This window comes from Paramisgurnus dabryanus, chromosome 22 (genome assembly GCF_030506205.2).
Source record: "Paramisgurnus dabryanus chromosome 22, PD_genome_1.1, whole genome shotgun sequence".
Lineage (NCBI taxonomy): Eukaryota > Metazoa > Chordata > Actinopteri > Cypriniformes > Cobitidae > Paramisgurnus > Paramisgurnus dabryanus.
The window spans coordinates 7,639,740-7,653,091 of NC_133358.1; the positions used below are offsets into that span (position 1 = coordinate 7,639,740).

At 44.3% G+C, this 13,352-nt stretch overlaps 1 long non-coding RNA gene across 2 annotated transcripts; it reads right to left on the reverse strand.

Moving 5' to 3' along the window:
* Window positions 1-608: 608 nt before the first annotated feature.
* Window positions 609-11,933, reverse strand: LOC135785544 (uncharacterized). Of its 2 annotated transcripts, none has more exons than XR_012335759.1 (3): window positions 11,868-11,933; window positions 11,291-11,351; window positions 609-707 (listed from the first exon to the last, which is right to left on the reverse strand). It is a non-coding gene; the product is annotated as an uncharacterized lncRNA (long non-coding RNA). The 2 variants fall into 2 exon arrangements; XR_010546637.1 differs by lacking the exon at window positions 609-707 and adding an exon at window positions 11,145-11,183.
* Between the last annotated feature and the right edge of the window lie 1,419 nt (window positions 11,934-13,352).

Consider the following 13,352-nt stretch of genomic DNA (forward strand, 5'->3'; position numbering starts at 1 on the left):
TGTAGAACGTTCCGCTAACAATGCAATTATAATGTTTGCAATGCTACCGTTTTAAGAACGTTACATTACATACACAATGGTAACACTTGCAATGCTTGAGTGTGTAGAACGTTCCACTAACAATACAATAAAAACGTTTCTAATGCTAACGTTTTAAGGACGTTTATTTATTGCAGATAACGTTAGGGAAACGTTCTACTAATGTTATTGCAAGAACATTTTTGGATAACTTTGGGAGAACCTTTACAGAACGTTAGCCAAAGTTATAAGAACGTTCCCTGTTAGCTGGGTATACATACTTTCCAGCCAGGCAAAGTGAGCTTTTTTAAGAAAAGCTGGATGGTGGACAGTTTCATTGAACTTCTTGCACACCAGTGACAGAGTGTGAAAGGCTTTGTCTCCTTCTTCATAAACAACATCAAGAAGAATGTGACTGAGCACCTCTTGTGGTAGCTGGAAATAAAAATATGGAAAAACTATTTTAAAATATTACATTATTCTAATTTATTTTTTAAGAAATAATATTCAACAATACATCAGCAAGGCCTCCTGTTGGATCCATGGCTGTAAAAAAAAGAAAAAATGTTAATTTTTACTTGCCATTTTTTTAAAAGTGTTATTTCAAACGGTTTACCATACCAGTTTTGACTTCACATGTGCCTTTAACCCCAGCATCTTTTCTGTGGCTTTTTCGATCTGTAGGAGACCTAGAGAGAGAGAGAGAGAGAGAGAGAGAGAGAGAGAGAGAGAGAGAGAGAGAGAGAGAGAGAGAGAGAGATTGAGATTTTACAACACTTTATTACCAAAAAACAGGGTTACAGCACTACATTGCCATAAATCAATTTCAAATCACATGATGTGCATTCTCACTGCAGAAAAGTAAAAAACAATTAATCATCGACAACAGTACATAAAATTTCATTATAACACCAAACACCCTCAAATGTAATCAAATCGTTTACCATCTTATAATAATTAAAATCAGTCTGTATTCTTGATTGTAACATTTTTGAGAAAACAACCACAATGTTTTAAACCAAATTCTGTTCAATCTTCTGTTTTCTACTTATATAAATGGCCATCTTAGCCTGACCCAACACAAAGTTCAAAAGCTGACACAACATTTTTTTTCTAACAACATATTTGAAACCTAAAATAAAAACCACTGGATAAAATACCTCATTACATTTACTAAATATGTTACCAAGCAGTAGAAACAAGGACTGCAATCTGGAACAATTTAAAAAAGCATGAAACACAGTTTCCCTCTCATTACCAAAAGGCCACTCAACACCAACTTCAGGATTCAAAATAGAAATAAAAGCGTTAACAGCAATAATACCATGCAAAATTCTCCACTGTAAGTCACCTGCTTTTTTAGCCAACGGTGGTTTGTAAAGAGCTCTCCACTCAGGCTTTTTGTCTACCTCCAGTTTAAAAAAATCACGCCATGGAGTATCCACTTTCATGTTTAAAGATTTTTTACAAAAAACAATTACACAATGTTTATACAATGTTTTGCCTGTACATAAAGAAAAATTCACATCCGAAAACACAACACTATCCAAAAAAACATCAGAAACATCTCCTAGATTATTTGAAATTAACACATCAGGGAAGGGATCTTTGACATTGGCTTCAGTGAGTCCTTCACAGTATTCTGTAAGTAAAGTCCTCTCAGCCGGACTGAGTACTGACTGCCATTTCAATAGCATCTGTGTAATTAGGCGAACTGATCTTATTTTCAATTGCTGTGCCAGCGCTTCTACATTCATAAAATCAGGACCAGATAAATCCAGTAACTGTTCCATAGTAATGATTCTATTCACAATCAGCATCCTGTTGAAACCTGGAAAACAATCACTTGTAGCTAAGTCCATCCGTGATCCATGGATTAGGGGCTCCTTTAATAACCAATAAAGGGAATGTGATGTGTCACTTTTTATGTTAAAAAGACTCCATACTTTAAAAATTTTTCTGTAGAACACTGGCAAAGTAGAAAAGTTAATTTGCAATGGATTCATTAAAAAAAGAGCTTTGTCTAGCCCTAGATTCTCCAATTTGTGCAAAATCACATTAGCAGCATCACACCATTTACAATCAGTAGAACCAAATAACAATCTTTGAACAAACTGCAAGCGAAAAGTTGCCAGTCTGCTTTGTAAATGTATTAACCCTTGACCCCCCTCCTCTTTGGATAAAAACAAAACACTTTGTGGTACCCAGTGCATCCTATCCCAAAAAAATCAACTAAAAGAGCTTGGACCTTTGTGAGTAAGTGGAGAGGAGGGTCAATACAGTTTAGTTTATGCCACAAGGAGGATGCAACCAAATTATTAATAATTAAAATGCGCCCTCTATATGATTACATTGGCAAAAAACGCTTCCATTTATCTAGACGTCCTTTAACTTTTTCAATGACACCTTCCCAGTTCTTTTGCATTGTTGTCTCATCCCCAAGGTAAACACCTAAATATTTAAAACCTGCTTTTTCCCATTTTAATCCTTCCGGCAGTTTTGGTCTGTTTTCTGACCAATTGCCCAAAAGTATAGCTTCACTCTTAGCCCAATTAACATTTGCAGATGATAATTTTTTAAAAGTTTTAAGCAACCCTGACAGAACATGTATGTCAACCTGCCCATTAACCATGACCACAACATCATCAGCATAGGCTCACAAAATGACATTGCCTTTATTATTTGGCAGACAAAAACCCTTAAGCTTAGTCCTTAACTGGTGTAAGAGAGGTTCTATTGCTAGGGAATATAACATGCCGGACAGTGAGCACCCTTGTCTAACACCTCTGCAAGCATTAAAAGGAGCACATAGACTTCCATTCACCTTAAGTAAACTCTGAGCTCCACTATAGAGAACGTCTCGGTTACGTATGTAACCCTCGTTCCCTGAAGGAAGGGAACGGAGACGTCACGTCGTGACCGACGAATTGGGAACTCGCTTAGAGAGACCAATCTGCTTCGTACTCTACTAAAACGCCAATGAACTTGGCATTGAGATATTTGCATAATGCTGGCGCCGCCCCGCCAGGTGCATATATAAGCCACAGGTGCAAATATGGAAATTAGCTTCATTTAGCTGAGAAAGCCGGAAAGTGTGACCGGCCGATAAACAGCAGGGAGCAGCCCTGTGGCGACGGGACGTGACGTCTCCGTTCCCTTCCTTCAGGGAACGAGGGTTACATACGTAACCGAGACGTTCCCTTTCAGTCGGTCACTACGACGTCACGTCGTGACCGACGAATTGGGAATCCCTACCAAAACGCCACTGAGGGCTGACCTCTTCCAGTGTCTGCGTAAAGCCCTCCGGTTCCACTTAAGGAGAAGGAGAATTAGGTTTTAAGGCAGAAGGCCGGGCACTAGATGTTCCTTTAACCCCACAGTAGTGCCAGCGACTGGGAAGTGCCCTATCTGAGCGGTATAGGGACGCTGCGGAAGCCACCGCCCCGTTAAGGGCTATTGGTGGGCGAAAGTCAACCGTAGTTGAGGTATAAATGACAGCCGTGGCTGTGTAAGCAAAGCAGTGCTCTGCTGAGGGAAACGTGGGCTAGTAGGATTAACCCCACGGAAAAATACTCACAAAGGAACCCGGTGGGACGCAATGTGGATGCCCGAGCCAAACACAGGTTCGCGAGGATGCAGCTAGTGAGAGGCTGGCAGCGAATGCTCCGCAACATCAGGCTGCCAAGGCAGCGGAGGAAGGCAAAACAAATTATTATGCGTTTTTGCCTTGATGGCCTTCCATACTGAGCTCAGTTTGGAGCAGCAGTCGGAGGCTGCAAGCCGACCTGCGAGCCTGTTCTCTGTGCTTCCCCTAACGAGGAAAGGGCACGAGAGGAGACAGGCTCGACACGAACACTAAAATCTAATGAACGTATTAGGTGTCGCCCAACCAGCAGCTCTGCAGATGTCTGTTAGCGAGGAACCACGAGCGAGTGCCCAAAATGAGGCAACACTCCTAGTAGAGTGAGCGCTCAATTTAAATGGACAAGGAATGCCCTGCAGATTATAAGCCAGGGCGATAGTATCATCTATCCAAAGAGACATCCTCTGCTTAGTGACAGCTTTCCCTCTCTGCTGAGCACCGTAACAACCAAAGAGCTGGTCTGAGGTCCTGAGGCTTTGAGTGCGATCCATGTAGAGGCGTAACGCTCGTACGGGACATAATAAAGCCACGGTTGGGTCTGCCTCCTCCAGGGGCAGCGCTTGCAAGCTCACCACCTGATCTCTGAAGGGAGTGGTGGGAACTTTGGGCACGTAGCCTGGTCTGGGTCTCAGCGAGACAGCAGGACCAAACTGAAGGCACGAATCGTCAACAGAGAATGCATATAAATCCCTTACTCGCCTCACGGAGGCCAATGCTAGCAGGGTCTGAGTTTTCATTGATAAAAACTTCAGACTCGCAGACTGCAAAGGATCGAACGGGGGACCTGTAGGGCTTCAGCACCATGGACAGGTCTCAGGAGGAATAGAGGGAGGGCGCGAGGGGTTTAGCCTGCGAGCGCCTCTTAAAATCTAATAACCAAATCATGCTGGCCAACTGATCTGCCGTTAATAAGTGAGTGATGAGCAGAAATAGCGGCGATATCAACTTTAATGGCGGAGGGACAGCCTACCATCTAACCTATGTTGAAGATATAAAAGCACAATGTTAAGCATTCTCTGGGGTCCTCGCGTTGCGAAGAGCACCAGGTGACGAAAAAGGGTTTCATTTAAGCGCGTAAGCCCGTCTTGTGGACGGTGCTCGTACCGCGTCGATGGTGTTAGATACCGCTTGCGATAAATCACCTAAACCTTGCGCACGCTCAACGACCATACATACAAAGAAAGTCTTTCCTCAGGGGAAATCGCCAGGGAGGGGCTGTCGCGAGGAGCATTAACTCTGAAAACCAATTCCTGGTCGTCCAGTACGGGGCGACTAAAAAAAGGCTCTCCTTGTCCTGCCTGACTTTGCACAGTGTCTGTGCGATTAAGCTCACTGGAGTGAATGCGTATTTGCGCATCCTCCGCGGCCAGCAGTGTGTCAGCACATCCACGCCGAGGCTGTCCTCGGTTAGTGAATAAAACAGGCGACAGTGGGTATCGTCCGGTGACGCAAATAGATCTATCTGCGCACGACCGAACTTATTCCAAATTAGCTGGACCGTCTGGGGGTGAAGTCGCCATTCTCCGGGGCGCGCAGCTCGGGAAAGCGCGTCTGCCACTGTATTGAGCGAACCCGGAATGTGAATGGCACGAAGGGACCTCAGATGCTTCTGACTCCAAAGGAGGAGATGACGAGCAAGATGCGACAGGTGACGAGAGCGCAAAAACCGCCTTAACGGTAAATAACGCAACAGTCGCAATGTTGTCGGTGTCGGCTAATACATCCTTCCCTCGCATCTCCATAGCGGAGCGTACAAGTCCCAGATATACAGCGCACCGCTCGCGGCAGTTGGGGTGCTATGCACACCCCTGAGACTGCAAGCCCGTCATACGTGGCTGCTCATCCCGTGCTGGGGGCATCGCATGTGCTACAGAATGCCAGGAGACCCGACTCAGAGGCATATCTTGCTATCAGAAATGCTGGGTCTGACCACGGGGTAAAATAGAAATGACACGCAGGTGTAATGGTTACACGGTGTATGCCATTGCGCCACGCTCTCCTCAAGACTCGATTGTAAAACCAATGCTGAAGCGGTCTCATATGAAGCAGCTCGAGCAGATGTCACGCCGCAGCTGCTGCCATATGTCCAGGAGCTTCTGAAATTGTTTCAGAGGGACCGCGTACTTCCCTCGAATTAAACAGAGGCAAGTCAGAACTGACTGGTTGCGCGCTCTTGTAAAACACGCCAATTAGTCGATCGAGTCTATTTCCATACTGAGAAAAGGATCCTCTGCACGGGGCAAAGTTGCTCTTTTCCCAGTTGACCTGATGACTTAACGAGCGAGATGCTGAAGCATTAAATCTCTGTGTTCGCGCACATCTGCCAAGAACGTGCTATTATAAGTTGACGTAAATATAAGCAGAATGTGAACAACGTTCTCTCTCTCTGAGATTTTAATGCCGTGACTAGCACTTTCATGGAGACACGGGGAGAGAGAGACAGCTCGAATGGTGTACTTAGTATTAGTATGTCCACTCCATGAACGGAGAGCGAAAAACGGTCTAAGGCGAGGGGAGATGGACACATGAAGTACACGTCTACAGGTCTATGCTGCAAACCGATCTGAATATTGAAATACGAGCCTCGGCGTATCATCCTAAAGGATCACATTTGTAGAGCCCGTGCGTAAATAAATCGGTCGTAACCCACCGCGTATTTTGGGTACTATGAGATAAAGGCTGGAAAAACCCTATCATCATTCTCAGTAATGTCCTTCGCCAGCAGGACATTGACTTTTGCACGCAGTACATGTGCATCGGACGCTTTCACTATAGTGAAACGAATGTCCGAGAATTTGGGGGAGTGCCGGTAATTGTATTTCGTAACCAAGGCGGATAGTGCGTAAAACCCAACGAGACGGGCTGGGAACTGAAGCGAAGCATCCAGAGACCGTACGAGGAGAATTAACGACACTACCGAAGTACCCGCGGTGGGGCAGCGAAGCGAGACAGGTAGGACTGCCGGTGCGTCTGCTGTGACAGCATAAACATCTACAGTATGTGTGTGTGTGTGTGTGTGTGTGTGTGTGACACTGACCTGAGCCCGCTGAGGGTGACGGTCGTCTGGTCTCCTCTGCGGAGAGCGCAGACTCCGATGAGGGTGCTGGTGGTCCGGTCTCCTCAGTGGAGAGCTCGGACTCCTCAGGACACCCGCTGGCGATAGAGGAGAGGTAGGGTGAGCAGGTGTACGCTCACGGCTCTCTCGATCCTCTGGAGACCTGGAGAGGGAAGAGGAATGCACTCTTATGTGTGGTTAAGTGGGTACCGGCTGGACAGCCGGTGGAACATATGCAAACCAAGGATTTTCCACCCGACCCTCTACCGGGGGAAGGAGCGAATCACTGTCTCCTGAAGAGTGATCCTCTGCCACTCCGGGTCGCCCGTCTCTGGCCACTTAAACTCCCGATTTTCACGGGAAGCGGCTAAGCGGGCGGGGCGAGCTGCTGACAACCAGTTCCCCTGCGCTGCCGAGATGGGGTCCGAGGAGGGGAACGGAGGTGGCCGCCGCAGGACGCCGACGGCGAGAAGCAGACTGAGGAGCCGGCGTTGGTGGACCAGGGCAGCTCTCTTTCGCCGGGGCACGACCTAGGAGATCGCCTCTGTACGACTCCCCGGGCTCGCCGAAGAGGCCGGTCTGTGAGACAGGAGCATTCAGGAAGTTGTTCTCGTCTGCGTCCGTCATGTAAGCCAGACACAGCCAAACGTGGCGATCTTGGACCACTGTGGTGGACATCGCACGACTGAAGGTCGCGGCCTCCCTTGTAAATCTCTAAAGTCACTGCAGCAACGTTATTGCGTGCAGGGCTGAAGCCGCGTCTCCGCATGCCTGATACGCAGCGCCCGTAACCGGACGACTGTCTATACAAACACGAGAGGGAAGGGTTGGGTGGTCCCTCCAGGAACGCAGCTGCAACGCAACCTCCCGCTCTACTGAAGGGATCCCCGTCCTTATAGCGGCTCGGTTGGTGAGGGGTGAAAGCTGAACGGCCGAGACGGCCGCAAATCACGTCAGCTCTTCGTGCCGTCGGGAAAGGCAGGCACAGGAGGTGAGGACCGTAGAGGCCCGGGCAGCTCCGAAGTACCAATCATGTGGGCGGGACGGTTCGGGCGGAGAGGGATTAACCCCTCCAACTCTACCGTCTTCGCCGCTCGAGTGGGCACGGCCGCCATCTCCGGGACGACTCCGCCACGGAGGGAAAAAATGGGCACCCCTCTGATGCTGCAGAAGTGACAGGATCAGAAGGAGGTCCAATGGATTCGGCAGAAATCGCAGAACACGACTCTGCAGTCTCCACCGGAGCCTCAACCGGCTGAGGATGAGAAGGCCGGTAGGTGAAGGACGCATCCTCTGTCCTACTCAGCGTAGTAATGCGAAGAGCGTCCTGCGAGCGCTTGACAGTCGCACCATGGCGGCGTTCAGCACTGCAAAGGCGCGGACGTCGTTCCCGTAGAAACGACAGTCGTCTCCGCCTCCACGAACGCAGCCTCGGAGTGCTCGATGCCCAAGCACGAAGACAGCGCTCGTGACCGTCACTGGAATCCCTGTACTTCTCGCATCCAAGATCGCACGAAGGAAAAGCTATCCTGAAAAGGACGCTGATCTCCGAATATATGAGAGAGTGGCTGTCTTTAAAAAGACACAGAGCTCTCACGTATCACTCTTTAGGGAAATCACTCTTAGGTGCTCAGCTGATGATGCGCACAGGGAGAGGCAACGCACACACTAAACTCAAAACAAAAAATATGCAGAGCAGTGGAATACTGCGAGCGTCCGCTGTGTTAGTACTGCTTGTCAATCAACTTCAGCAACCGTTCCCAGAAGAGCAGAGAGTAGCTTCTCAGTAGCAGATAATGCCGGCTTTCGAAGCGAAAAAGCTAATTTCCATATTTGCACCTGTGGCTTATATACGCACCTGGCGGGGCGGCGCCAGCATTATGCAAATATCTCAATGCCAAGTTCATTGGCGTTTTAGTAGAGTACGAAGCAGATTGGTCTCTCTAAGCGAGTTCCCAATTCGTCGGTCACGACGTGACGTCGTAGTGACCGCCTGAAAGGGAACTTTAATAAAATCAATGAACTTCTGATCAAAACCAAAGGCTTCTGAAACTCTCCATAAGTAACAGTGTTCAACCCTGTTAAAAGCCTTTTCTTGATCTAACGAAATTAGGCCACAATCCACGTTAAATATCTTGGAGATATCAAAAATGTCACGAATCAAAGAAACGTTGTCAAAAATGGACCTACCGGGAACGCAATAGGTCTGATCAGGATGAATAACTCCCTCTATCACCCCTGACAATCTATTCGCTAATGTTTTAGAAAGCAGCTTGAAATCACTGCAGAGCAACGAAACCGGTCGCCAACACCTTATCTCTGTTAGGTCACCTTTCTTAGGCAAGAGGGTCAACACTGCTCTACGGCAGCTTAAAGGCAACTGCCCCTCCCTCACACTTTCATTTAGTACCTCAAGCAAATCATTGCCCAGTACTGTCCAAAAAGACTTATAAAAGTCAGCTGGTAAGCCGTCGATTCCGGCTGCCTTTCCAGACTCCGTTTCTTGGAGGTTCTTATACCGTTCTCCAAGGGTCAAGGCACCTGAGATTTTGGTTTTGGCTTCCGGTGACAATTGGGGTAAATTATCAAAAAAACTGATGTGGGGATATACACACAAATAAAAACAAAAGACATTTTGTCAAAAATGGCTTAAACTTTTAGCAGTCTACCCTTGACTACCTCTTCCACTTGGTAGGAGGCAGGAGTAAATTTTTTTGCAAAGAGAATTGCTACACCACCACTGAGTGAGGTGTTGTGGCTCAGAATGGACGTCCCATCCCATTCTCTTGCCCACTCAGTATCATTTTTTAAATCACTATGCGTTTCTTGTAACATAATTACATCAATTTTTCTTTGTTTAACCAACTCAAATATTCCTGCCCTTTTTCTCATATATCTTCCCCCATTAATATTCATGGTTGCAATGTCGCACATGGAAAGAGAAAAAAAGAAAAATAACAAAAATAAACCATATAAAAACATCAAATCTGAAATCAGTTTGTTAATCTTCTTCATTTCCAACATTGGCATGATCAGAAACCAGTTTTCTGACTATTTTCTTCAAACAGTATATTTCCTTGTTAGTAAACAACCCCTCCGACATAAACATTCTAGTTTTGTCCACAAATTGTTTAATGTCAGGAAAAAATTGTTCAACTTTAACCCCTCTCTTATTTTTTGTAGCTCTGAGAAAGAGTTTAACATCGTCCACCTCATAAGTGCTATGTAAATCACTCTGTGAAAAGCTGACGCTAGAGTCAGAAGATTCACTGTCACTATCTATTCCGTCTTCAACATGTATGTCCTCCACACCTGCTTTCTTAGCTCTGACTATTTGAGAGTCACCTGGTTTTTTTTCTTTTAATGGGGACTTTAAAACTTCACAACCTCTCTCTTCTCTGCCTTACCTGCCTTTGTCACAGGTAGATTTGCGCCTGACGTCCCGGGTTGTTCAGCGTGATTTGCGCCTGACGTCCCGGGTTGTTCAGCGTTATCTGCGTCCGCCGCATTTTTCCTTGGACACGCACGAATTAAATGACCCACTTCTCTACAATGAAAACATTTCATTTTCTCCGTCGTAGCATAGATGATATAATCAAATTCGTCAACTTTCAAGTGCAGCGATAACTCCAGTTCTTCCTCTTCTTGCAGAATCATATAAACAAAACGTCTAAATGAAATGACATGCTTTAAAAGAGGAGAATTACATCCAATTGCTATCATCTTGATTGGAGACACAATTTTTCCATATCGGGACAAAATTCTCACTAATGTTTTATCACTCATGAAGGGTGGTACATTAGACAGAAGAACTTTTTTTGAAGGCATAGACAGAGGAAGGACAGGTGTAAAAAGCCCGTCGAGGACTAATCCAGTTTCAACTATATTGTTGGCATTCTCAATAGAACTGTTCATTTTTGAAGCCGACAATATGTTCTCATGTCCGATAACTTCACCTATGGCCAAACAGCAGTCCTGTACGCTCACCGCGGATGCCACTTTGACACCATGGCGACGTGTAAGTTTGCTCAATAACTGTGATCGCGGGGCCGTCATGTTATTTTCCCAAAAAGCACGGCTACACGCGGCCCGCACAGACAAAAAGAAAAAAAAAAAACAGCCAAAATCCGCCGAAAAAAGTATATAAAAAAGATAACTCACAGGCTCTGGCCATGCTCACGCCACCTCACACTACTCCCGCTCGCTCAACAGACGCTCGAGAGAGAGAGAGAGAGAGAGAGAGAGAGAGAGAGAGAGAGAGAGAGAGAGAGAGACAATGTTTAAAAATGTTTTTATATTGGCTTGCAAAACAAATGTGAGAAATGTACTGGCCATACTGAAATTCAAAGGTTACTTGTTAAGACCTTTTATTATTTTATTTCTAAATTAAACCAATGTTACTGTCATATAAAAACTCACCATGAGCACAACTCCACAATTATTGGAGAAATGCTGCATTGGAATCTCCTGGATAAGGTTTGCAAGCAAATCAAGAAATGGAAAGAAGCAAGTAAGCAAGAAAGTAATTAAATGAATTGTGTGCTAGAAGAATAAGTGATGATTCAAAAACTTACCGGAAGATCTTTACAGGAAATCTCAGTCCAATGGCCAGGAATAACAGTCTGAGCAACCCTCCTATTAAGTGATTTTTAGAAATTGAGAAATTATGTCGAAATAAAAAATCAACAAAATATGCCCCTATTCAAAAGGTATCTCATCCCTATCTCTAGTACTCTGCTGCTAACATTACGAACACACTATACAACAGTCCCCCATTTTGATTGTGTATACCACTTAGGCCTACTGTTGATTGGTTATAAACCTCATATAATTCTCATCAGACATCATTAACACAAGAACATCACAAAAGAAAAAAAAGAAATAAAAGCTGAATGGTTTAGAACTGAACCACTATACAGCAGCTGAGAAATTGAACAAGAACTGTTCAACTGGAACTTCTAAACATGAACAACTGAGCTTATGTAAAAGACCTGTACACTCGACTGTATCTTCCATCACTCAGACCACTCGCTCAAAGTGAATCAAGAAAAAACACCTGTTTCAGCTTTGGACGCAAAATCTGAAAATGGTTGTTAAAAAACACAAATACAGAAATCAATTTTCACACAAAAAAAAATGTTGATGACTTACACAAAGCATCCAGTGTGACTTGCTACATGATGGAAATAGAAAACAGTCTTTTGTAGAAACATCAACCTATCACAAATAAATCATACAAAATGGTGCACAATATTTTGCTCTGTGAAATCTTTTTGGCTGCTTTGAAAGAATGCTTACAACATATATGCCACATAAAATGTCATTATACATCTAAACAGTCAATGAAATCTTAACCATGCATGCTAAACAATAAATCATAACTACAATATTACACTGTTGGAAATATATAATTGCTTACAGTAGAGCCCGACCGATATGCATTTTTTGGGGCCGATACAGATATTAGAGAGTAAAAAAACACAGATAACGATATATCGGACGATATTCTTTATGTGTATATTATAGTACAGTACACATATACTACAGTATATTATACTACAGCAGGCTACTGTACATATAATACACTATATACATTAACAGAATATACTATATATAAATACTTTTTTTGCAATGATCACTCACAAATGTGGTGATCAAACACTTAAAATGACGTGACAAAGATATGTAATATAGGCAGGTGTGTTTTACAAGTTAACAATAAACTTTATTATCCAAAATGATTCTGATATAAGTGCACAAAACAGTAAACTTGACTAATTATAAATAACTTTAAAACACAAACAATACAAAATACATATAACTTAAATGATTGTCAGTTTTGACGAGGATAATGTTATATTGGGCTTATTTTGAAAATGGAAACTTATAAAGTCATTGTTTATTTGCTTTACAGTAAGTTATGTACTTCACAAATAAATTAGAAAATTACTGTTAAGACGACAATGCTTTACTGACAACATACTGATGTAGGCTTATTTTTAATGTACTGCACAACGTTTTTATAACACGAACCCACAGTGTTCTGCCGGGAATTTAAACTTTTATAAAACTAAAGCGTCTTCTCTCCGCCTCTTTAATTTAACGAGGGTGTAAAGTTGCGCGAGCTTATTTAATCAATTGCTTTGAAATGAGCATGTTCAGTAACCGCACAAGCAGCTGTACTCCCACAGACTTGCGCGTCAGTTAAAGCGCGTCCTTTCTCCGCCTCGCGTCATTTCTTCCGCTTGCGTTTTAAACAACTCGCAAGTGGACAAAAGAGACGGAATAAAAACACCAATCCAATCGACCAAAGCGCATCTTAATACTAGGTGTAAAATGTTGTGAAGAAACCGCGTGGCTGCCTCCACCTGAACTGAGAGACTGACTAAAGTGAAGGGGGGTTGGCTGGTGTTACTACAGTGAGTGACCTGGGTCACCATTAGCAACCAGTAGGGCGCACTCTGCTGGACAAACAAGTACTTACATCTTTCAAAAGCATTTAATGTCTTCTGTAAGGAACGTTCATATCGGCTTCATATCTGCGGCTTATACGCCGATACAGATATATCTGCGACGGGCTCATATCGGCCGATAAAATCGTTTAAGATATCACAGCTTCAAAAAACAGGAACATTT